Here is a 23,816-nt window from a genome sequence, read left to right as displayed (position 1 = left end):
TCTTAACTCTTACTCTGGCATTCTGGTTAAGGTCTTAACTCTTACTCTGGCCTACTGGTTAAGGTCTTAACTCTTACTCTGGCCTAATAGCTAAGGTCTTAGTCTCGTTCCCTGGCCTACTGGTTAAGGTCTTAACCCTTACTCTGGCCTAATAGCTAAGGTCTTAGACTCGTACTCTGGCCTACTGGTTAAGGTCTTAACTCTTACTCTGGCCTAATAGCTAAGGTCTGAGTAGCGTACTCTGGCCTAATTGTTAAGGTCTTAACTCTTAATCTGGCCTAATAGATAAGGTCTCAGACTCGTACTATGGCCAACAGGTTAAGGTCTTAACTCTTAATCTGGCCTACTGGTTAAGGTCTTAACTCTTACTCTGGCCTAATAGCTAAGGTCTTAGACTCGTACTCTGGCCTAATGGTTAAGGTCTTAACTCTTACTATGGCCTACTGGTTAAGGTCTTAACTCTTACTCTGGCCTAATAGCTAAGGTATTAGACTCGTACTCTGGCCTACTGGTTAAGGTCTTAACTCTTACTCTGGCCTAATAGCTAAGGTCTTAACTCTTACTCTGGCCAAATAGCTAAGGTCTTAGACTCGTACTCTGGCCTAATGGTTAAGGTCTTAACTCTTACTCTGGCCTACTGGTTAAGGTCTTAACTCTTACTCTGGCCTAATAGCTAAGGTATTAGACTCGTACTCTGGCCTACTGGTTAAGGTCTTAACTCTTACTCTGGCCTAATAGCTAAGGTCTTAACTCTTACTCTGGCCAAATAGCTAAGGTCTTAGACTCGTACTCTGGCCTACTGGTTAAGGTCTTAACTCTTACTCTGGCCTACTGGTTAAGGTCTTAATTCTTACTCTGGCCTAATAGCTAAGGTCTTAGTCTCATTCCCTGGCCTACTGGTTAAGGTCCTAACTCTTACTCTGGCCTAATAGCTAAGGTCTTAGACTCGTACTCTGGCCTACTGGTTAAGGTCTTAACTCTTACTCTGGCCTAATAGCTAAGGTCTCAGACTCGTACTATGGCCTACAGGTTAAGGTCTTAACTCTTACTCTGGGCTACTAGTTAACGTCTTAACTCTTACTCTGTCCTAATAGCTAAGGTCTTAGACTCAACTATGGCCTACAGGTTAAGGTCTTAACTCTTACTCTGCCCTACTGGTTAAGGTCTTAACTCTTACTCTGGCCTAATGGCTAAGGTCTTAGACTCGTACTCTGGCCTAATGGTTAAGGTCTTAACTCTTACTCTGGCCTAATAGCTAAGGTCTTAACTCTTACTCTGACCTAATAGCTAAGGTCTTAGGCTTGTACCATGGCCTACAGGTTAAGGTCGTAACTCTTACTCTGGCCTACAGGTTAAGGTCTTAACTCTTACTCTGGCCTACGGGTTAAGGTCTTAACTCTTACTCTGGCCTAATAGCTAAGTTCTTAACTCTTACTCTGGCATAATAGCTAAGGTCTTAACTCTTACTCTGGCCTAATAGCTAAGGTCTTAACTCTTACTCTGGCCTAATAGCCAAGGTCTTAACTCTTACTCTGGCCTACTGATTAAGGTCTTAACTCTTACTCTGGCCTAATAGCTAAGGTCTTAACTCTTACTCTGGCCTAAGAGCTAAGGTCTTAGACTCGTACTATGGCCTGCAGGTTAAGGTCTTAACTCTTACTCTGGCCTACTGGTTAAGGTCTTAACTCTTACTCTGGCCTAATAGCTAAGGTCTTAGACTCGTACTCTGGCCTAATGGTTAAGGTCTTAATTCTTACTCTGGCCTAATAGCTATGGTCTTAGACTCGTACTCTGGCCTAATGGATAAGGTCTTAACTCTTACTCTGGCCTACTGGTTAAGGTCTTAACTCTTACTCTGGCCTAATGGTTAAGGTCTTAACTCTTACTCTAGCCTAATAGCTAAGGTCTTAGAATCGTACTCTGGCCTACAGGTTAAGGTCTTAACTCTTATTCTGGCCTAATAGCTAAGGTCTTAACTCTTACTCTGGCCTAATGGTTAAGGTCTTAACTCTTACTCTAGCCTAATAGCTAAGGTCTTAGAATTGTACTCTGGCCTACAGGTTAAGGTCTTAACTCTTATTCTGGCCTAATAGCTAAGGTCTTAACTCTTACTCTGGCCTAATAGCTAAGGTCTTATACTTGTACCATGGCCTACAGGTTAAGGTATTAACTCTTACTCTGGCCTACAGGTTAAGGTCTTAACTCTTACTCTGGCCTACGGGTTAAGATCTTAACTCTTACTCTGGCCTAATAGCTAAGTTCTTAGACTTGTATTCTGGCCTAATAGCTAAGGTCTTAACTCTCACTCTGGCATAATAGCTAAGGTCTTAGACTCGTACTCTGGCCTAATGGTTAAGGTCTTAACTCTTACTCTGGCCTAATAGCTAAGGTCTTAACTCTTACTCTGGCCTAATAGCTAAGGTCTTAACTCTTACTCTGGCCTACTGGTTAAGGTCTTAACTCTTACTCTGGCCTAATAGCTAAGGTCTTAACTCTTACTCTGGCCTAATAGCTAAGGTCTTAGACTCGTACTCTGGCCTACTGGTTAAGGTCTTAACTCTTACTCTGGCCTAATAGCTAAGGTCTTAGTCTCGTACTCTGGCCTACTGGTTACGGTCTTAACTCTTACTCTGGCCTAATAGCTAAGGTCTTAACTCTTACTCTGGCCTAATAGCTAAAGTCTTAACTCTTACTCTGGCCTAATGGCTAAGGTCTTAGACTCATACTCTGCCCTAATGGTTAAGGTCTTAACTCTTACTCTGGCCTACTGGTTAAGGTCTTAACTCTTACTCTGGCCTAATAGCTAAGGTCTTACATCTTACTCTGGCCTAATATCTAAGGTCTTAGACTCGTTCTATGGCCTAAAGATTAAGGTCTTAACTCTTACTCTGGCCTACAGGTTAAGGTCTTAACTCTAACTCTGGCCTACTGGTTAAGGTCTTAACTCTTACTCTGGCCTAATAGCTAAGGTCTTAGACTCGTACTATGGCCTACAGGTTAAGGTCTTAACTCTTACTCTGGCCTACAGGTTAAGGTCTTAACTATTACTCTGGCCTACGGGTTAAGGTCTTAACTCTTACTCTGGCCTAATAGCTAAGGTCTTAGACTCGTACTCTGGCGTAATGGTTAAGGTCTTAACTCTTAATCTGGCCTAATAGCTAAGGTCTTAACTCTTACTCTGGCCTAATAGCTAAGGTCTTAACTCTTACTCTGGCCTAATAGCTAATGTCTTAACTCTTACTCTGGCCTAATAGCTAAGGTCTTAGACTTGTACTATGGCCTACTGGTTAAGGTCTTAACTCTTACTCTGGCCTAATAGCTAAGGTCTTAACTCTTACTCTGGCCTAATATCTAAGGTCTTAGACTCGTACTATGGCCTACAGGTTAAGGTCTTAACTCTTACTCTGGCCTACAGGTTAAGGTCTTAACTCTTACTCTGGCCTACTGGTTAAGGTCTTATCTCTTACTCTGGCCTAATAGCTAAGGTCTTAGACTTGTACTCTGGCCTAATGGTTAAGGTCTTAATTCTTACTCTGGCCTAATAGCTATGGTCTTAGACTCGTACTCTGGCCTAATAGCTAAGGTCTTAACTCTTACTCTGGCCTAATAGCTAAGGGCTTAGACTCGTACTATGGCCTACAGGTTAAGGTCTTAACTCTTACTCTGGCCTACTGGTTAAGGTCTTAACTCTTACTCTGACCTAATGGTTAAGCTCTTAACTCTTACTCTGGCCTAATAGCTAAGGTCTTAGACTCGTACTCTGGCCTAATGGTTAAGGTCTTAACTCTTACTCTGGCCTACTGGTTAAGGTCTTAACTCTTACTCTGGCCTACTGGTTAAGGTCTTAACTCTTACTCTGGCCTACTGGTTAAGGTTTTAACTCTTACTCTGGCCTACTGGGTAAGGTCTTAACTCTTACTCTGGCCTAATAGCTAAGGTCTTAGACCCGTACTCTGGCCTAATGGTTAAGGTCTTAACTCTTACTCTGGCTTAATAGCTAAGGTCTCAGACTCGTACTATGGCCTGCAAGTTAAGGTCTCAGACTCGTACTATGGCCTACTGGTTAATGTCTTAACTCTTACTCTGGCCTAATAGCTAAGGTCTTAGACTCGTACTATGGCCTACAGGTTAAGGTCTTATCTCTTAGTCTGGCCTACTGGTTAAGGTCTTAACTCTTACTCTGGCCTAATGGCTAAGGTCTTAGACTCGTACTCTGGCCTAATGGTTAAGGTCTTAACTCTTACTCTGGCCTAATAGCTAAGGTCTTAACTCTTACTCTGGCCTAATGGTTAAGGTCTTAACTCTCACTCTGGCCTACTTGTTAAGGTCTTAACCCTTACTCTGGCCTAATAGCTAAGGTCTTAACCCTTACACTGGCCTAATGGCTAAGGTCTTAACACTTACTCTGGCCTACTGGTTAAGGTCTTAACTCTTACTCTGGCCTAATAGCTAAGGTCTTAGACTCGTACTTTGGACTACTGGTTAAGGTCTTAACTCTTACTCTGGCCTAAGGGGCTAAGGTCTTAGACTCATACTCTTGCCTACTGGTTAAGGTCTTAACTCTTACTCTGGCCTACTGGTTAAGGTCTTAACTCTTACTCTGGCCTAATAGCTAAGGTCTTAGACTCATACTCTGGCCTAATGGTTAAGGTCTTAACTCTTACTCTGGCCTAATAGCTAAGGTCTCAGACTCGTACTATGGCCTACAGGTTAAGGTCTTAACTCTTAATCTGGCCTACTGGTTAAGGTCTTAACTCTTACTCTGGCCTAATAGCTAAGGTCTTAGACTCGTACTCTGGCCTAATGGTTAAGGTCTTAACTCCTACTCTGGGCTACTGGTTAAGGTCTTAGACTCGTACTCTGGCCTACTGGTTAAGGTCTTAACTCTTGCTCTGGCCTACTGGTTAAGGTCTTAAGTCTTACTCTGGCCTACTGGTTAACGTCTTAACTCTTGCTCTGGCCTAATAGCTAAAGTCTTAACTCTTACGCTGGCCTAAAAGCTAAGGTCTTAGACTCTAACTCTGGCCTACAGGTTAAGGTCTTAACTCTTACTCTGGCCTTCTGGTTAAGGTCTTAACTCTTACTCTGGCCTACTGGTTAAGGTCTTAACTCTTACTCTGGCCTAATAGCTAAGGTCTTAGTCTCGTTCCCTGGCCTACTGGTTAAGGTCTTAACCCTTACTCTGGCCTAATAGCTAAGGTCTTAGACTCGTACTCTGGCCTACTGGTTAAGGTCTTAACTCTTACTCTGGCCTAATAGCTAAGGTCTGAGACGCGTACTCTGGCCTAATTGTTAAGGTCTTAACTCTTAATCTGGCCTAATAGATAAGGTCTCAGACTCGTACTATGGCCAACAGGTTAAGGTCTTAACTCTTAATCTGGCCTACTGGTTAAGGTCTTAACTCTTACTCTCGCCTAATAGCTAAGGTCTTAGACTCGTACTCTGGCCTAATGGTTAAGGTCTTAACTCTTACTCTGGCCTACTGGTTAAGGTCTTAACTCTTACTCTGGCCTAATAGCTAAGGTATTAGACTCGTACTCTGGCCTACTGGTTAAAGTCTTAACTCCTACTCTGGCCTAATAGCTAAGGTCTTAACTCTTACTCTGGCCAAATAGCTAAGGTCTTAGACTCGTACTCTGGCCTACTGGTTAAGGTCTTAACTCTTACTCTGGCCTACTGGTTAAGGTCTTAATTCTTACTCTGGCCTAATAGCTAAGGTCTTAGTCTCATTCCCTGGCCTACTGGTTAAGGTCCTAACTCTTACTCTGGCCTAATAGCTAAGGTCTTAGACTCGTACTCTGGCCTACTGGTTAAGGTCTTAACTCTTACTCTGGCCTAATAGCTAAGGTCTCAGACTCGTACTATGGCCTACAGGTTAAGGTCTTAACTCTTACTCTGGGCTACTAGTTAAGGTCTTAACTCTTACTCTGTCCTAATAGCTAAGGTCTTAGACTCAACTATGGCCTACAGGTTAAGGTCTTAACTCTTACTCTGCCCTACTGGTTAAGGTCTTAACTCTTACTCTGGCCTAATGGCTAAGGTCTTAGACTCGTACTCTGGCCTAATGGTTAAGGTCTTAACTCTTACTCTGGCCTAATAGCTAAGGTCTTAACTCTTACTCTGGCCTAATAGCTAAGGTCTTAGACTTGTACCATGGCCTACAGGTTAAGGTCTTAACTCTTACTCTGGCCTACAGGTTAAGGTCTTAACTCTTACTCTGGCCTACGGGTTAAGGTCTTAACTCTTACTCTGGCCTAATAGCTAAGTTCTTAACTCTTACTCTGGCATAATAGCTAAGGTCTTAACTCTTACTCTGGCCTAATAGCTAAGGTCTTAACTCTTACTCTGGCCTAATAGCCAAGGTCTTAACTCTTACTCTGGCCTACTGATTAAGGTCTTAACTCTTACTCTGGCCTAATAGCTAAGGTCTTAACTCTTACTCTGGCCTAAGAGCTAAGGTCTTAGACTTGTACCATGGCCTACAGGTTAAGGTCTTAACTCTTACTCTGGCCTACAGGTTAAGGTCTTAACTCTTACTCTGGCCTACGGGTTAAGGTCTTAACTCTTACTCTGGCCTAATAGCTAAGTTCTTAACTCTTACTCTGGCATAATAGCTAAGGTCTTAACTCTTACTCTGGCCTAATAGCTAAGGTCTTAACTCTTACTCTGGCCTAATAGCCAAGGTCTTAACTCTTACTCTGGCCTACTGATTAAGGTCTTAACTCTTACTCTGGCCTAATAGCTAAGGTCTTAACTCTTACTCTGGCCTAAGAGCTAAGGTCTTAGACTCGTACTATGGCCTGCAGGTTAAGGTCTTAACTCTTACTCTGGCCTAATAGCTAAGGTCTTAGACTCGTACTCTGGCCTAATGGTTAAGGTCTTAATTCTTACTCTGGCCTAATAGCTATGGTCTTAGACTCGTACTCTGGCCTAATGGTTAAGGTCTTAACTCTTACTTTGGCCTACTGGTTAAGGTCTTAACTCTTACTCTGGCCTAATGGTTAAGGTCTTAACTCTTACTCTAGCCTAATAGCTAAGGTCTTAGAATCGTACTCTGACCTACAGGTTAAGGTCTTAACTCTTATTCTGGCCTAATAGCTAAGGTCTTAACTCTTACTCTGGCCTAATGGTTAAGGTCTTAACTCTTACTCTAGCCTAATAGCTAAGGTCTTAGAATTGTACTCTGGCCTACAGGTTAAGGTCTTAACTCTTATTCTGGCCTAATAGCTAAGGTCTTAACTCTTACTCTGGCCTAATAGCTAAGGTCTTAGACTCGTACTCTGGCCTAATGGTTAAGGTCTTAACTCTTACTCTGGGCTACTGGTTAAGTTCTTAGACTCGTACTCTGGCCTACTGGTTAAGGTCTTAACTCTTACTCTGGCCTACAGGTTAAGGTCTTAACTCTCACTCTGGCCTACGGGTTAAGATCTTAACTCTTACTCTGGCCTAATAGCTAAGTTCTTAGACTTGTATTCTGGCCTAATAGCTAAGGTCTTAACTCTCACTCTGGCATAATAGCTAAGGTCTTAGACTCGTACTCTGGCCTAATGCTTAAGGTCTTAACTCTTACTCTGGCCTAATAGCTAAGGTCTTAACTCTTACTCTGGCCTACTGGTTAAGGTCTTAACTCTTACTCTGGCCTAATAGCTAAGGTCTTAACTCTTACTCTGGCCTAATAGCTAAGGTCTTAGACTCGTACTCTGGCCTACTGGTTAAGGTCTTAACTCTTACTCTGGCCTAATAGCTAAGGTCTTAGACTCGTACTCTGGCCTAATGGTTAAGGTCTTAACTCTTACTCTGGCCTCATAGCTAAGGTCTTAGACTCATACTCTGGCCTAATAGCTAAGGTCTTAACTCTTACTCTGGCCTAATAGCTAAGGTCTCAGACTCGTGCTATGGCCTACAGGTTAAGGTCTTAACTCTTACTCTGGGCTACAGGTTAAGGTCTTAACTCTTACTCTGCCCTACTGTTTAAGGTCTTAACTCTTACTCTGGCCTAATGGCTAAGGTCTTAGACTCGTACTCTGGCCTAATGGTTAAGGTCTTAACTCTTACTCTGGCCTAATAGCTAAGGTCTTAGACTCGTACTCTGGCCTACTGGTTAAGGTATTAACTCTTACTCTGGCCTAATAGCTAAGGTCTTAACTCTTACTCTGGCCTAATAGCTAAGGTCTTAGACTTGTACCATGGCCTACAGGTTAAGGTCTTAACTCTTACTCTGGCCTACGGGTTAAGGTCTTAACTCTTACTCTGGCCTAATAGCTAAGTTCTTAACTCTTACTCTGGCATAATAGCTAAGGTCTTAGACTTGTACTCTGGCCTAATGGTTAAGGTCTTAACTCTTACTCTGGTCTAATAGCTAAGGTCTTAACTCTTACTCTGGCCTAATAGCTAAGGTCTTAACTTTTACTCTGGCCTACTGGTTAAGGTCTTAACTCTTACTCTGGCCTAAAAGCTAAGGTCTTAACTCTTACTCTGGCCTAATAGCTAAGGTCTTAGACTCGTACTATGGCCTGCAGGTTAAGGTCTTAACTCTTACTCTGGCCTACTGGTTAAGGTCTTAACTCTTACTCTGGCCTAATAGCTAAGGTCTTAGACTCGTACTCTGGCCTAATGGTTAAGGTCTTAATTCTTACTCTGGCCTAATAGCTATGGTCTTAGACTCGTACTCTGGCCTAATGGTTAAGGTCTTAACTCTTACTCTGGCCTACTGGTTAAGGTCTTAACTCTTACTCTGGCCTAATGGTTAAGGTCTTAACTCTTACTCTAGCCTAATAGCTAAGGTCTTAGAATGGTACTCTGGCCTACATGTTAAGGTCTTAACTCTTATTCTGGCCTAATAGCTAAGGTCTTAACTCTTACTCTGGCCTAATGGTTAAGGTCTTAACTCTTACTCTAGCCTAATAGCTAAGGTCTTAGAATCGTACTCTGGCCTAATGGTTAAGGTCTTAACTCTTATTCTGGCCTAATAGCTAACGTCTTAACTCTTACTCTGGCCTAATAGCTAAGGTCTTAGACTTGTACCATGGCCTACAGGTTAAGGTCTTAACTCTTACTCTGGCCTACAGGTTAAGGTCTTAACTCTTACTCTGGCCTACGGGTTAAGGTCTTAACTCTTACTCTGGCCTAATAGCTAAGTTCTTAGACTTGTATTCTGGCCTAATAGCTAAGGTCTTAACTCTCACTCTTGCATAATAGCTAAGGTCTTAGACTCGTACTCTGGCCTAATGGTTAAGGTCTTAACTCTTACTCTGGCCTAATAGCTAAGGTCTTAACTCTTACTCTGGCCTAATAGCTAAGGTCTTAACTCTTACTCTTGCCTACTGGTTAAGGTCTTAACTCTTACTCTGGCCTAATAGCTAAGGTCTTAACTCTTTCTCTGGCCTAATAGCTAAGGTCTTAGACTTGTACTCTGGCCTACTGGTTAAGGTCTTAACTCTTACTCTGGCCTAATAGCTAAGGTCTTAGACTCGTACTCTAGCCTAATGGTTAAGGTCTTAACTCTTACTCTGGCCTAATAGCTAAGGTCTCAGACTCGTACTATGGCCTACAGGTTAAGGTCTTAACTCTTAATCTGGCCTAATGGTTAAGGTCTTAACTCTTACTCTGGCCTAATAGCTAAGGTCTCAGACTCGTACTATGGCCTACAGGTTAAGGTCTTAACTCTTAATCTGGCCTACTGGTTAAGGTCTTAACTCTTACTCTGGCCTAATAGCTAAGGTCTTAGACTAGTACTCTGGCCTAATGGTTAAGGTCTTAACTCTTACTCTGGGCTACTGGTTAAGGTCTTAGACTCGTACTCTGGCATACTGGTTAAGATCTTAACTCTTACTCTGGCCTACTGGTTAAGGTCTTAACTCTTACTCTGACCTACTGGTTAAGGTCTTAACTCTTGCTCTGGCCTAATAGCTAAAGTCTTAACTCTTACTCTGGCCTAATGGCTAAGGTCTTAGACTCATACTCTGCCCTAATGGTTAAGGTCTTAACTCTTACTCTGGCCTACTGGTTAAGGTCTTAACTCTTACTCTGGCCTAATAGCTAAGGTCTTACATCTTACTCTGGCCTAATATCTAAGGTCTTAGACTCGTTCTATGGCCTAAAGATTAAGGTCTTAACTCTTACTCTGGCCTACAGGTTAAGGTCTTAACTCTAACTCTGGCCTACTGGTTAAGGTCTTAACTCTTACTCTGGCCTAATAGCTAAGGTCTTAGACTCGTACTATGGCCTACAGGTTAAGGTCTTAACTCTTACTCTGGCCTACAGGTTAAGGTCTTAACTATTACTCTGGCCTACGGGTTAAGGTCTTAACTCTTACTCTGGCCTAATAGCTAAGGTCTTAGACTCGTACTCTGGCGTAATGGTTAAGGTCTTAACTCTTAATCTGGCCTAATAGCTAAGGTCTTAACTCTTACTCTGGCCTAATAGCTAAGGTCTTAACTCTTACTCTGGCCTAATAGCTAATGTCTTAACTCTTACTCTGGCCTAATAGCTAAGGTCTTAGACTTGTACTATGGCCTACTGGTTAAGGTCTTAACTCTTACTCTGGCCTAATAGCTAAGGTCTTAACTCTTACTCTGGCCTAATAGCTAAGGTCTTAACTCTTACTCTGGCCTAATATCTAAGGTCTTAGACTCGTACTATGGCCTACAGGTTAAGGTCTTAACTCTTACTCTGGCCTACAGGTTAAGGTCTTAACTCTTACTCTGGCCTACTGGTTAAAGGTTAAGGTCTTAACTCTTACTCTGGCCTACAGGTTAAGGTCTTAACTCTTACTCTGGCCTACTGGTTAAGGTCTTAACTCTTACTCTGGCCTAATAGCTAAGGTCTTAGACTCGTACTCTGGCCTAATGGTTAAGGTCTTAACTCTTACTTTGGCCTACTGGTTAAGGTCTTAACTCTTACTCTGGCCTAATGGTTAAGGTCTTAACTCTTACTCTGGCCTACTGGTTAAGGTCTTAACTCTTACTCTGGCCTAATGGTTAAGGTCTTAACTCTTACTCTAGCCTAATAGCTAAGGTCTTAGAATGGTACTCTGGCCTACAGGTTAAGGTCTTAACTCTTATTCTGGCCTAATAGCTAAGGTCTTAACTCTTACTCTGGCCTAATGGTTAAGGTCTTAACTCTTACTCTAGCCTAATAGCTAAGGTCTTAGAATCGTACTCTGGCCTAATGGTTAAGGTCTTAACTCTTATTCTGGCCTAATAGCTAACGTCTTAACTCTTACTCTGGCCTAATAGCTAAGGTCTTAGACTTGTACCATGGCCTACAGGTTAAGGTCTTAACTCTTACTCTGGCCTACAGGTTAAGGTCTTAACTCTTACTCTGGCCTACGGGTTAAGGTCTTAACTCTTACTCTGGCCTAATAGCTAAGTTCTTAGACTTGTATTCTGGCCTAATAGCTAAGGTCTTAACTCTCACTCTTGCATAATAGCTAAGGTCTTAGACTCGTACTCTGGCCTAATGGTTAAGGTCTTAACTCTTACTCTGGCCTAATAGCTAAGGTCTTAACTCTTACTCTGGCCTAATAGCTAAGGTCTTAACTCTTACTCTTGCCTACTGGTTAAGGTCTTAACTCTTACTCTGGCCTAATAGCTAAGGTCTTAACTCTTTCTCTGGCCTAATAGCTAAGGTCTTAGACTTGTACTCTGGCCTACTGGTTAAGGTCTTAACTCTTACTCTGGCCTAATAGCTAAGGTCTTAGACTCGTACTCTAGCCTAATGGTTAAGGTCTTAACTCTTACTCTGGCCTAATAGCTAAGGTCTCAGACTCGTACTATGGCCTACAGGTTAAGGTCTTAACTCTTAATCTGGCCTAATGGTTAAGGTCTTAACTCTTACTCTGGCCTAATAGCTAAGGTCTCAGACTCGTACTATGGCCTACAGGTTAAGGTCTTAACTCTTAATCTGGCCTACTGGTTAAGGTCTTAACTCTTACTCTGGCCTAATAGCTAAGGTCTTAGACTAGTACTCTGGCCTAATGGTTAAGGTCTTAACTCTTACTCTGGGCTACTGGTTAAGGTCTTAGACTCGTACTCTGGCATACTGGTTAAGATCTTAACTCTTACTCTGGCCTACTGGTTAAGGTCTTAACTCTTACTCTGACCTACTGGTTAAGGTCTTAACTCTTGCTCTGGCCTAATAGCTAAAGTCTTAACTCTTACTCTGGCCTAATGGCTAAGGTCTTAGACTCGTTCTATGGCCTAAAGATTAAGGTCTTAACTCTTACTCTGGCCTACAGGTTAAGGTCTTAACTCTAACTCTGGCCTACTGGTTAAGGTCTTAACTCTTACTCTGGCCTAATAGCTAAGGTCTTAGACTCGTACTATGGCCTACAGGTTAAGGTCTTAACTCTTACTCTGGCCTACAGGTTAAGGTCTTAACTATTACTCTGGCCTACGGGTTAAGGTCTTAACTCTTACTCTGGCCTAATAGCTAAGGTCTTAGACTCATACTCTGGCGTAATGGTTAAGGTCTTAACTCTTAATCTGGCCTAATAGCTAAGGTCTTAACTCTTACTCTGGCCTAATAGCTAAGGTCTTAACTCTTACTCTGGCCTAATAGCTAATGTCTTAACTCTTACTCTGGCCTAATAGCTAAGGTCTTAGACTTGTACTATGGCCTACTGGTTAAGGTCTTAACTCTTACTCTGGCCTAATAGCTAAGGTCTTAACTCTTACTCTGGCCTAATAGCTAAGGTCTTAACTCTTACTCTGGCCTAATATCTAAGGTCTTAGACTCGTACTATGGCCTACAGGTTAAGGTCTTAACTCTTACTCTGGCCTACAGGTTAAGGTCTTAACTCTTACTCTGGCCTACTGGTTAAGGTCTTATCTCTTACTCTGGCCTAATAGCTAAGGTCTTAGACTTGTACTCTGGCCTAATGGTTAAGGTCTTAATTCTTACTCTGGCCTAATAGCTATGGTCTTAGACTCGTACTCTGGCCTAATAGCTAAGGTCTTAACTCTTACTCTGGCCTAATAGCTAAGGTCTTAGACTCGTACTATGGCCTACAGGTTAAGGTCTTAACTCTTACTCTGGCCTACTGGTTAAGGTCTTAACTCTTACTCTGACCTAATGGTTAAGCTCTTAACTCTTACTCTGGCCTAATAGCTAAGGTCTTAGACTCGTACTCTGGCCTAATGGTTAAGGTCTTAACTCTTACTCTGGCCTACTGGTTAAGGTCTTAACTCTTACTCTGGCCTACTGGTTAAGGTCTTAACTCTTACTCTGGCCTACTGGTTAAGGTTTTAACTCTTACTCTGGCCTACTGGGTAAGGTCTTAACTCTTACTCTGGCCTAATAGCTAAGGTCTTAGACCCGTACTCTGGCCTAATGGTTAAGGTCTTAACTCTTACTCTGGCTTAATAGGTAAGGTCTCAGACTCGTACTATGGCCTGCAAGTTAAGGTCTCAGACTCGTACTATGGCCTACTGGTTAATGTCTTAACTCTTACTCTGGCCTAATAGCTAAGGTCTTAGACTCGTACTATGGCCTACAGGTTAAGGTCTTATCTCTTAGTCTGGCCTACTGGTTAAGGTCTTAACTCTTACTCTGGCCTAATGGCTAAGGTCTTAGACTCGTACTCTGGCCTAATGGTTAAGGTCTTAACTCTTACTCTGGCCTAATAGCTAAGGTCTTAACTCTTACTCTGGCATAATGGTTAAGGTCTTAACTCTCACTCTGGCCTACTTGTTAAGGTCTTAACCCTTACTCTGGCCTAATAGCTAAGGTCTTAACCCTTACACTGGCCTAATGGCTAAGGTCTTAACACTTACTCTGGCCTACTGGTTAAGGTCTTAACTCTTACTCTGGCCTAATAGCTAAGGTCTTAGACACGTACTCTGGACTACTGGTTAAGGTCTTAACTCTTACTCTGGCCTAAGGGGCTAAGGTCTTAGACTCATACTCTTGCCTACTGGTTAAGGTCTTAACTCTTACTCTGGCCTACTGGTTAAGGTCTTAACTCTTACTCTGGCCTAATAGCTAAGGTCTTAGACTCATACTCTGGCCTAATGGTTAAGGTCTTAACTCTTACTCTGGCCTAATAGCTAAGGTCTCAGACTCGTACTATGGCCTACAGGTTAAGGTCTTAACTCTTAATCTGGCCTACTGGTTAAGGTCTTAACTCTTACTCTGGCCTAATAGCTAAGGTCTTAGACTCGTACTCTGGCCTAATGGTTAAGGTCTTAACTCTTACTCTGGGCTACTGGTTAAGGTCTTAGACTCGTACTCTGGCCTACTGGTTAAGGTCTTAACTCTTGCTCTGGCCTACTGGTTAAGGTCTTAAGTCCTACTCTGGCCTACTGGTTAACGTCTTAACTCTTGCTCTGGCCTAATAGCTAAAGTCTTAACTCTTACGCTGGCCTAAAAGCTAAGGTCTTAGACTCTAACTCTGGCCTACAGGTTAAGGTCTTAACTCTTACTCTGGCCTTCTGGTTAAGGTCTTAACTCTTACTCTGGCCTACTGGTTAAGGTCTTAACTCTTACTCTGGCCTAATAGCTAAGGTCTTAGTCTCGTTCCCTGGCCTACTGGTTAAGGTCTTAACCCTTACTCTGGCCTAATAGCTAAGGTCTTAGACTCGTACTCTGGCCTACTGGTTAAGGTCTTAACTCTTACTCTGGCCTAATAGCTAAGGTCTGAGACGCGTACTCTGGCCTAATTGTTAAGGTCTTAACTCTTAATCTGGCCTAATAGATAAGGTCTCAGACTCGTACTATGGCCAACAGGTTAAGGTCTTAACTCTTAATCTGGCCTACTGGTTAAGGTCTTAACTCTTACTCTCGCCTAATAGCTAAGGTCTTAGACTCGTACTCTGGCCTAATGGTTAAGGTCTTAACTCTTACTCTGGCCTACTGGTTAAGGTCTTAACTCTTACTCTGGCCTAATAGCTAAGGTATTAGACTCGTACTCTGGCCTACTGGTTAAAGTCTTAACTCCTACTCTGGCCTAATAGCTAAGGTCTTAACTCTTACTCTGGCCAAATAGCTAAGGTCTTAGACTCGTACTCTGGCCTACTGGTTAAGGTCTTAACTCTTACTCTGGCCTACTGGTTAAGGTCTTAATTCTTACTCTGGCCTAATAGCTAAGGTCTTAGTCTCATTCCCTGGCCTACTGGTTAAGGTCCTAACTCTTACTCTGGCCTAATAGCTAAGGTCTTAGACTCGTACTCTGGCCTACTGGTTAAGGTCTTAACTCTTACTCTGGCCTAATAGCTAAGGTCTCAGACTCGTACTATGGCCTACAGGTTAAGGTCTTAACTCTTACTCTGGGCTACTAGTTAAGGTCTTAACTCTTACTCTGTCCTAATAGCTAAGGTCTTAGACTCAACTATGGCCTACAGGTTAAGGTCTTAACTCTTACTCTGCCCTACTGGTTAAGGTCTTAACTCTTACTCTGGCCTAATGGCTAAGGTCTTAGACTCGTACTCTGGCCTAATGGTTAAGGTCTTAACTCTTACTCTGGCCTAATAGCTAAGGTCTTAACTCTTACTCTGGCCTAATAGCTAAGGTCTTAGACTTGTACCATGGCCTACAGGTTAAGGTCTTAACTCTTACTCTGGCCTACAGGTTAAGGTCTTAACTCTTACTCTGGCCTACGGGTTAAGGTCTTAACTCTTACTCTGGCCTAATAGCTAAGTTCTTAACTCTTACTCTGGCATAATAGCTAAGGTCTTAACTCTTACTCTGGCCTAATAGCTAAGGTCTTAACTCTTACTCTGGCCTAATAGCCAAGGTCTTAACTCTTACTCTGGCCTACTGATTAAGGTCTTAACTCTTACTCTGGCCTAATAGCTAAGGTCTTAACTCTTACTCTGGCCTAAGAGCTAAGGTCTTAGACTTGTACCATGGCCTACAGGTTAAGGTCTTAACTCTTACTCTGGCCTACAGGTTAAGGTCTTAACTCTTACTCTGGCCTACGGGTTAAGGTCTTAACTCTTACTCTGGCCTAATAGCTAAGTTCTTAACTCTTACTCTGGCATAATAGCTAAGGTCTTAACTCTTACTCTGGCCTAATAGCTAAGGTCTTAACTCTTACTCTGGCCTAATAGCCAAGGTCTTAACTCTTACTCTGGCCTACTGATTAAGGTCTTAACTCTTACTCTGGCCTAATAGCTAAGGTCTTAACTCTTACTCTGGCCTAAGAGCTAAGGTCTTAGACTCGTACTATGGCCTGCAGGTTAAGGTCTTAACTCTTACTCTGGCCTAATAGCTAAGGTCTTAGACTCGTACTCTGGCCTAATGGTTAAGGTCTTAATTCTTACTCTGGCCTAATAGCTATGGTCTTAGACTCGTACTCTGGCCTAATGGTTAAGGTCTTAACTCTTACTTTGGCCTACTGGTTAAGGTCTTAACTCTTACTCTGGCCTAATAGCTAAGGTCTTAGACTCATACTCTGGCCTAATGGTTAAGGTCTTAACTCTTACTCTGGCCTAATAGCTAAGGTCTCAGACTCGTACTATGGCCTACAGGTTAAGGTCTTAACTCTTAATCTGGCCTACTGGTTAAGGTCTTAACTCTTACTCTGGCCTAATAGCTAAGGTCTTAGACTCGTACTCTGGCCTAATGGTTAAGGTCTTAACTCTTACTCTGGGCTACTGGTTAAGGTCTTAGACTCGTACTCTGGCCTACTGGTTAAGGTCTTAACTCTTGCTCTGGCCTACTGGTTAAGGTCTTAAGTCTTACTCTGGCCTACTGGTTAACGTCTTAACTCTTGCTCTGGCCTAATAGCTAAAGTCTTAACTCTTACGCTGGCCTAAAAGCTAAGGTCTTAGACTCTAACTCTGGCCTACAGGTTAAGGTCTTAACTCTTGCTCTGGCCTTCTGGTTAAGGTCTTAACTCTTACTCTGGCCTACTGGTTAAGGTCTTAACTCTTACTCTGGCCTAATAGCTAAGGTCTTAGTCTCGTTCCCTGGCCTACTGGTTAAGGTCTTAACCCTTACTCTGGCCTAATAGCTAAGGTCTTAGACTCGTACTCTGGCCTACTGGTTAAGGTCTTAACTCTTACTCTGGCCTAATAGCTAAGGTCTGAGACGCGTACTCTGGCCTAATTGTTAAGGTCTTAACTCTTAATCTGGCCTAATAGATAAGGTCTCAGACTCGTACTATGGCCAACAGGTTAAGGTCTTAACTCTTAATCTGGCCTACTGGTTAAGGTCTTAACTCTTACTCTCGCCTAATAGCTAAGGTCTTAGACTCGTACTCTGGCCTAATGGTTAAGGTCTTAACTCTTACTCTGGCCTACTGGTTAAGGTCTTAACTCTTACTCTTGCCTAATAGCTAAGGTATTAGACTCGTACTCTGGCCTACTGGTTAAAGTCTTAACTCCTACTCTGGCCTAATAGCTAAGGTCTTAACTCTTACTCTGGCCAAATAGCTAAGGTCTTAGACTCGTACTCTGGCCTACTGGTTAAGGTCTTAACTCTTACTCTGGCCTACTGGTTAAGGTCTTAATTCTTACTCTGGCCTAATAGCTAAGGTCTTAGTCTCATTCCCTGGCCTACTGGTTAAGGTCCTAACTCTTACTCTGGCCTAATAGCTAAGGTCTTAGACTCGTTCTCTGGCCTACTGGTTAAGGTCTTAACTCTTACTCTGGCCTAATAGCTAAGGTCTCAGACTCGTACTATGGCCTACAGGTTAAGGTCTTAACTCTTACTCTGGGCTACTAGTTAAGGTCTTAACTCTTACTCTGTCCTAATAGCTAAGGTCTTAGACTCAACTATGGCCTACAGGTTAAGGTCTTAACTCTTACTCTGCCCTACTGGTTAAGGTCTTAACTCTTACTCTGGCCTAATGGCTAAGGTCTTAGACTCGTACTCTGGCCTAATGGTTAAGGTCTTAACTCTTACTCTGGCCTAATAGCTAAGGTCTTAACTCTTACTCTGGCCTAATAGCTAAGGTCTTAGACTTGTACCATGGCCTACAGGTTAAGGTCTTAACTCTTACTCTGGCCTATAGGTTAAGGTCTTAACTCTTACTCTGGCCTACGGGTTAAGGTCTTAACTCTTACTCTGGCCTAATAGCTAAGTTCTTAACTCTTACTCTGGCATAATAGCTAAGGTCTTAACTCTTACTCTGGCCTAATAGCTAAGGTCTTAACTCTTACTCTGGCCTAATAGCCAAGGTCTTAACTCTTACTCTGGCCTACTGATTAAGGTCTTAACTCTTACTCTGGCCTAATAGCTAAGGTCTTAACTCTTACTCTGGCCTAAGAGCTAAGGTCTTAGACTTGTACCATGGCCTACAGGTTAAGGTCTTAACTCTTACTCTGGCCTACAGGTTAAGGTCTTAACTCTTACTCTGGCCTACGGGTTAAGGTCTTAACTCTTACTCTGGCCTAATAGCTAAGTTCTTAACTCTTACTCTGGCATAATAGCTAAGGTCTTAACTCTTACTCTGGCCTAATAGCTAAGGTCTTAACTCTTACTCTGGCCTAATAGCCAAGGTCTTAACTCTTACTCTGGCCTACTGATTAAGGTCTTAACTCTTACTCTGGCCTAATAGCTAAGGTCTTAACTCTTACTCTGGCCTAAGAGCTAAGGTCTTAGACTCGTACTATGGCCTGCAGGTTAAGGTCTTAACTCTTACTCTGGCCTAATAGCTAAGGTCTTAGACTCGTACTCTGGCCTAATGGTTAAGGTCTTAATTCTTACTCTGGCCTAATAGCTATGGTCTTAGACTCGTACTCTGGCCTAATGGTTAAGGTCTTAACTCTTACTTTGGCCTACTGGTTAAGGTCTTAACTCTTACTCTGGCCTAATGGTTAAGGTCTTAACTCTTACTCTAGCCTAATAGCTAAGGTCTTAGAATCGTACTCTGACCTACAGGTTAAGGTCTTAACTCTTATTCTGGCCTAATAGCTAAGGGCTTAACTCTTACTCTGGCCTAATGGTTAAGGTCTTAACTCTTACTCTAGCCTAATAGCTAAGGTCTTAGAATTGTACTCTGGCCTACAGGTTAAGGTCTTAACTCTTATTCTGGCCTAATAGCTAAGGTCTTAACTCTTACTCTGGCCTAATAGCTAAGGTCTTAGACTCGTACTCTGGCCTAATGGTTAAGGTCTTAACTCTTACTCTGGGCTACTGGTTAAGTTCTTAGACTCGTACTCTGGCCTACTGGTTAAGGTCTTAACTCTTACTCTGGCCTACAGGTTAAGGTCTTAACTCTCACTCTGGCCTACGGGTTAAGATCTTAACTCTTACTCTGGCCTAATAGCTAAGTTCTTAGACTTGTATTCTGGCCTAATAGCTAAGGTCTTAACTCTCACTCTGGCATAATAGCTAAGGTCTTAGACTCGTACTCTGGCCTAATGGTTAAGGTCTTAACTCTTACTCTGGCCTAATAGCTAAGGTCTTAACTCTTACTCTGGCCTAATAGCTAAGGTCTTAACTCTTACTCTGGCCTACTGGTTAAGGTCTTAACTCTTACTCTGGCCTAATAGCTAAGGTCTTAACTCTTACTCTGGCCTAATAGCTAAGGTCTTAGACTCGTACTCTGGCCTACTGGTTAAGGTCTTAACTCTTACTCTGGCCTAATAGCTAAGGTCTTAGACTCGTACTCTGGCCTAATGGTTAAGGTCTTAACTCTTACTCTGGCCTCATAGCTAAGGTCTTAGACTCATACTCTGGCCTAATAGCTAAGGTCTTAACTCTTACTCTGGCCTAATAGCTAAGGTCTCAGACTCGTGCTATGGCCTACAGGTTAAGGTCTTAACTCTTACTCTGGGCTACAGGTTAAGGTCTTAACTCTTACTCTGCCCTACTGTTTAAGGTCTTAACTCTTACTCTGGCCTAATGGCTAAGGTCTTAGACTCGTACTCTGGCCTAATGGTTAAGGTCTTAACTCTTACTCTGGCCTAATAGCTAAGGTCTTAGACTCGTACTCTGGCCTACTGGTTAAGGTATTAACTCTTACTCTGGCCTAATAGCTAAGGTCTTAACTCTTACTCTGGCCTAATAGCTAAGGTCTTAGACTTGTACCATGGCCTACAGGTTAAGGTCTTAACTCTTACTCTGGCCTACGGGTTAAGGTCTTAACTCTTACTCTGGCCTAATAGCTAAGTTCTTAACTCTTACTCTGGCATAATAGCTAAGGTCTTAGACTTGTACTCTGGCCTAATGGTTAAGGTCTTAACTCTTACTCTGGTCTAATAGCTAAGGTCTTAACTCTTACTCTGGCCTAATAGCTAAGGTCTTAACTTTTACTCTGGCCTACTGGTTAAGGTCTTAACTCTTACTCTGGCCTAAAAGCTAAGGTCTTAACTCTTACTCTGGCCTAATAGCTAAGGTCTTAGACTCGTACTATGGCCTGCAGGTTAAGGTCTTAACTCTTACTCTGGCCTACTGGTTAAGGTCTTAACTCTTACTCTGGCCTAATAGCTAAGGTCTTAGACTCGTACTCTGGCCTAATGGTTAAGGTCTTAATTCTTACTCTGGCCTAATAGCTATGGTCTTAGACTCGTACTCTGGCCTAATGGTTAAGGTCTTAACTCTTACTCTGGCCTACTGGTTAAGGTCTTAACTCTTACTCTGGCCTAATGGTTAAGGTCTTAACTCTTACTCTAGCCTAATAGCTAAGGTCTTAGAATGGTACTCTGGCCTACATGTTAAGGTCTTAACTCTTATTCTGGCCTAATAGCTAAGGTCTTAACTCTTACTCTGGCCTAATGGTTAAGGTCTTAACTCTTACTCTAGCCTAATAGCTAAGGTCTTAGAATCGTACTCTGGCCTAATGGTTAAGGTCTTAACTCTTATTCTGGCCTAATAGCTAACGTCTTAACTCTTACTCTGGCCTAATAGCTAAGGTCTTAGACTCGTACTCTGGCCTAATGGTTAAGGTCTTAACTCTTACTCTGGGCTACTGGTTAAGTTCTTAGACTCGTACTCTGGCCTACTGGTTAAGGTCTTAACTCTTACTCTGGCCTACAGGTTAAGGTCTTAACTCTCACTCTGGCCTACGGGTTAAGATCTTAACTCTTACTCTGGCCTAATAGCTAAGTTCTTAGACTTGTATTCTGGCCTAATAGCTAAGGTCTTAACTCTCACTCTGGCATAATAGCTAAGGTCTTAGACTCGTACTCTGGCCTAATGGTTAAGGTCTTAACTCTTACTCTGGCCTAATAGCTAAGGTCTTAACTCTTACTCTGGCCTAATAGCTAAGGTCTTAACTCTTACTCTGGCCTACTGGTTAAGGTCTTAACTCTTACTCTGGCCTAATAGCTAAGGTCTTAACTCTTACTCTGGCCTAATAGCTAAGGTCTTAGACTCGTACTCTGGCCTACTGGTTAAGGTCTTAACTCTTACTCTGGCCTAATAGCTAAGGTCTTAGACTCGTACTCTGGCCTAATGGTTAAGGTCTTAACTCTTACTCTGGCCTCATAGCTAAGGTCTTAGACTCATACTCTGGCCTAATAGCTAAGGTCTTAACTCTTACTCTGGCCTAATAGCTAAGGTCTCAGACTCGTGCTATGGCCTACAGGTTAAGGTCTTAACTCTTACTCTGGGCTACAGGTTAAGGTCTTAACTCTTACTCTGCCCTACTGTTTAAGGTCTTAACTCTTACTCTGGCATAATAGCTAAGGTCTTAGACTTGTACTCTGGCCTAATGGTTAAGGTCTTAACTCTTACTCTGGTCTAATAGCTAAGGTCTTAACTCTTACTCTGGCCTAATAGCTAAGGTCTTAACTTTTACTCTGGCCTACTGGTTAAGGTCTTAACTCTTACTCTGGCCTAAAAGCTAAGGTCTTAACTCTTACTCTGGCCTAATAGCTAAGGTCTTAGACTCGTACTATGGCCTGCAGGTTAAGGTCTTAACTCTTACTCTGGCCTACTGGTTAAGGTCTTAACTCTTACTCTGGCCTAATAGCTAAGGTCTTAGACTCGTACTCTGGCCTAATGGTTAAGGTGTTAATTCTTACTCTGGCCTAATAGCTATGGTCTTAGACTCGTACTCTGGCCTAATGGTTAAGGTCTTAACTCTTACTCTGGCCTACTGGTTAAGGTCTTAACTCTTACTCTGGCCTAATGGTTAAGGTCTTAACTCTTACTCTAGCCTAATAGCTAAGGTCTTAGAATGGTACTCTGGCCTACATGTTAAGGTCTTAACTCTTATTCTGGCCTAATAGCTAAGGTCTTAACTCTTACTCTGGCCTAATGGTTAAGGTCTTAACTCTTACTCTAGCCTAATAGCTAAGGTCTTAGAATCGTACTCTGGCCTAATGGTTAAGGTCTTAACTCTTATTCTGGCCTAATAGCTAACGTCTTAACTCTTACTCTGGCCTAATAGCTAAGGTCTTAGACTTGTACCATGGCCTACAGGTTAAGGTCTTAACTCTTACTCTGGCCTACAGGTTAAGGTCTTAACTCTTACTCTGGCCTACGGGTTAAGGTCTTAACTCTTACTCTGGCCTAATAGCTAAGTTCTTAGACTTGTATTCTGGCCTAATAGCTAAGGTCTTAACTCTCACTCTTGCATAATAGCTAAGGTCTTAGACTCGTACTCTGGCCTAATGGTTAAGGTCTTAACTCTTACTCTGGCCTAATAGCTAAGGTCTTAACTCTTACTCTGGCCTAATAGCTAAGGTCTTAACTCTTACTCTTGCCTACTGGTTAAGGTCTTAACTCTTACTCTGGCCTAATAGCTAAGGTCTTAACTCTTTCTCTGGCCTAATAGCTAAGGTCTTAGACTTGTACTCTGGCCTACTGGTTAAGGTCTTAACTCTTACTCTGGCCTAATAGCTAAGGTCTTAGACTCGTACTCTAGCCTAATGGTTAAGGTCTTAACTCTTACTCTGGCCTAATAGCTAAGGTCTCAGACTCGTACTATGGCCTACAGGTTAAGGTCTTAACTCTTAATCTGGCCTAATGGTTAAGGTCTTAACTCTTACTCTGGCCTAATAGCTAAGGTCTCAGACTCGTACTATGGCCTACAGGTTAAGGTCTTAACTCTTAATCTGGCCTACTGGTTAAGGTCTTAACTCTTACTCTGGCCTAATAGCTAAGGTCTTAGACTAGTACTCTGGCCTAATGGTTAAGGTCTTAACTCTTACTCTGGGCTACTGGTTAAGGTCTTAGACTCGTACTCTGGCATACTGGTTAAGATCTTAACTCTTACTCTGGCCTACTGGTTAAGGTCTTAACTCTTACTCTGACCTACTGGTTAAGGTCTTAACTCTTGCTCTGGCCTAATAGCTAAAGTCTTAACTCTTACTCTGGCCTAATGGTTAAGGTCTTAACTCTTACTCTAGCCTAATAGCTAAGGTCTTAGAATGGTACTCTGGCCTACATGTTAAGGTCTTAACTCTTATTCTGGCCTAATAGCTAAGGTCTTAACTCTTACTCTGGCCTAATGGTTAAGGTCTTAACTCTTACTCTAGCCTAATAGCTAAGGTCTTAGAATCGTACTCTGGCCTAATGGTTAAGGTCTTAACTCTTATTCTGGCCTAATAGCTAACGTCTTAACTCTTACTCTGGCCTAATAGCTAAGGTCTTAGACTCGTACTCTGGCCTAATGGTTAAGGTCTTAACTCTTACTCTGGGCTACTGGTTAAGTTCTTAGACTCGTACTCTGGCCTACTGGTTAAGGTCTTAACTCTTACTCTGGCCTACAGGTTAAGGTCTTAACTCTCACTCTGGCCTACGGGTTAAGATCTTAACTCTTACTCTGGCCTAATAGCTAAGTTCTTAGACTTGTATTCTGGCCTAATAGCTAAGGTCTTAACTCTCACTCTGGCATAATAGCTAAGGTCTTAGACTCGTACTCTGGCCTAATGGTTAAGGTCTTAACTCTTACTCTGGCCTAATAGCTAAGGTCTTAACTC

Source organism: Triturus cristatus, chromosome 12 (genome assembly GCF_964204655.1).
Source record: "Triturus cristatus chromosome 12, aTriCri1.1, whole genome shotgun sequence".
Classification (NCBI taxonomy): Eukaryota; Metazoa; Chordata; class Amphibia; order Caudata; family Salamandridae; genus Triturus; species Triturus cristatus.
The sequence above is the reverse complement of the archived record's forward strand: the minus strand, read 5'-3'. Positions refer to the sequence as shown.